Below are 2,769 nucleotides of genomic sequence, written 5' to 3'. Positions count from 1 at the left end.
ATCTTACTTCCTGTTTGGAGGTGGCACTACCCTAGTATGTACTGGCTAAGGTTAAGAGGTTTTGAAGAGTAACCTTCCTTCCTTTTCCCCCAGGAGTAAAAATGCCAGGGAGCTGCTTGTTTCCACTTGCTTGTCATGTGGGCAGGGGATTGCTGCTCCTCTTGATTGCTCTCCCCAGCTATGTGGGCAGGGAGTTAAGAGGGTGGAAGCTTTCCCCTAGGAGAGAGCCCTGAGGAAGCTAATTGTTGCCTAAGAGAAATACCCAGGCTTCCAAGGCAGCAGAAATCACTCAGGTATTAGCAATGTAATGGAAAGAGGGATTTATACCTCAGCCTCCTCACCAAAAATGGTTCATAAAAGTCCTTTCATAGGCAGAATCTATGTGAACTCTCTGAAATACAGAAGTATCTAATGTCTAAGTGAAGGAGATTTACTTATAAAAATAGAGATGTTCAAGATATTGATAGAGGATCTTGCAATCAGAAACTAAAGAAATTTAATTTTTAAGAGGACCAGATATTAATCAATAGAGATTTCATAAAGAAACAGTAAAAAATGCAACATATTTTTACATGTGAAAAAATTAGTATATACCAATTACCTGAAACCATAATTAAACAGTCAGAAATATATACTAAGGATTCCTTAATTGTCACAAGCTAACAGCTTAAAAATTACTTTACAAATAGAGATCTCAGATTTATCCATATGAATTCAATGAAATAAAAATTCATTGTAAACTGTTTAAAAAAATGGTTCACAAGGACCCCCAGCCAGTGTGCTCAAAAGAAGTGGAGGCAGGCTCTTGGCAGCAGGCTCTTGGCAGCAGGCTCTTGGCAGCAGGCACAGCAAGGACCCCCAGGCAGTGTCTGGACAAATGTGGAAGGGAGGCATTGGCAGTGGCAACAACAACAGCAACAGCAACAGCAACAGCAATAGCAACAATAACAGCAACAGCAGTGGTGAGTGGGAGAAGAGGAGCATCAAAGGCAGCAGAGGCTTTTAAAACTAATCTGTCTTTTTGTCTACTAAACAAATTGCTCTACCAACTTAGAGAGGAGCAAAGGTTCTAAACTCCCTTCATGGTCACCACAATGTAAAATTAAAATTAATATCCAATAACTCCAAGTAATATATTTTATAAGATTTATTATGAGATTATAACGCATCACAGGGTAACCAAGCCCCTTGGGAAACCTCCATCCTCTGGTATGAGACTGTAACAGCTGTAAAAAGCATGTATTTATATGTCCCATCCATTGCAATGTGGAGACGACGACTACAATAGTGAAAATCACTTCTGATGTCTCATCCATTACATTTTTATAAGTGTGGAGGTGGGGAATACAATAGTGCTATTACACTTCACTTCAGCTACTAAATGGACCCTTACCTCTTGTTACAAACAACTCTAAGGTAGGCAAATGATAAGGACCTATGGTTTTGCCACAGAAAAGGGTTTGTCCAAGTTGTTTATGGACTTTTATAGTGTTATTTTCTCCAGTCCATCCATAGGACGGTACAAATGAAGACAATGTAACAGAACATATAGCTAATGGCCAAAACATGGTAGCTGAAAATGATATAGTGTATAATAATAAAGAGAGCCAGCAACTAATGTTTGATAGAGGGGAGATAGAGAGGTTATGAGGTGAGTCTCTCTTCTAGCTCTCCCCTCCCACCAATTATACACTGGGAGACTTCGAGGGGGTGTCACCCAGAAACTGGGTGACCTGGATGGTTGGGCCACTCCACAGGAGTTGGGGGTGAGGCTTCCCTATAAGATGAAGTATGGGGTACCCCAATCTGATTCTGAATGAGGGAAGGGTTCACAAAAACCTCCCCCGAGGTCAATCAAGTTCACAAGATGGAGGCAGCTAGTCCAAGCTGTGGTTCCCCTCTCCCTTGTTGTCTCTCAGGCACTCTGGAATGATATCTGACTAATGAGTGACTTTTATTAATGACAATTCAGAGATTGGGGAAAGGAGTGAAGAGCAGAGGGATTTGGGGTGCCCTCTTCTCTATTCCTACGGAGTCTGTCACTGGGGTGGGAACCTTTGGGGTTCCCACTCCCAAGTGTCTCCCCTTGTCCCTTCTCCTTCTGTTTCTCTATTTCTATTGCCTATTTCTATCTTTTTCTATAATTGCAAGTTAAACAGGAAAGGGTCTCTCAGCAAGGCTGGGTAGTGGGAGAAGGAGCCTAAGAGATTGCTCCCAAAATGGAGTCCAAAAACTTAGCTGACTCTATTATTGAAGTCTTGCTTGAGATGTGATGGGATGCCTTTGACCAGAGAATCAGAGTTTCAATGTCCAAAGAAAGATCCTCAGGAAGCCCTCAGGACTGAATCTGAGCTGGGATATCCTCCTCGAAACCTCTCCTCTTTCCTCTGAGAACCTACGCTAGAAGACCTCTCCTCTCCTTCTTCCTCCAAGAAAACCCCCAGAATCCTCTCTGGTCTCAACTGTCACCAACTGTCACCAACTATCAGCCACTCCTTCTTTGGCTCCTTTTGTCCCATCTCCCTTGCACAAACTCCATCCTTACAAGTGTAACAGAAGATATTAGATTAGATTAATATGTGAACTTAAAAAGCAAAATTGAATTTTAAAGCAAACAATCAGCAAATACAATAAGTATGACAGGATACAGGCATTCAGTTTTAATAGAAGGTTTTACACGTGGGCAATCAATCCAAGAGTCCTTTTTTCCAATTCTGATAGCTGCATTATAGAGATTTCTTCACTATTTGGAGGGGAACAAGGAGCCTG

The sequence above is a fragment of the Gracilinanus agilis genome, chromosome 1 (assembly GCF_016433145.1).
Source record: "Gracilinanus agilis isolate LMUSP501 chromosome 1, AgileGrace, whole genome shotgun sequence".
Taxonomy (NCBI): Eukaryota; Metazoa; Chordata; class Mammalia; order Didelphimorphia; family Didelphidae; genus Gracilinanus; species Gracilinanus agilis.
This window is presented reverse-complemented; position numbering follows the sequence as displayed.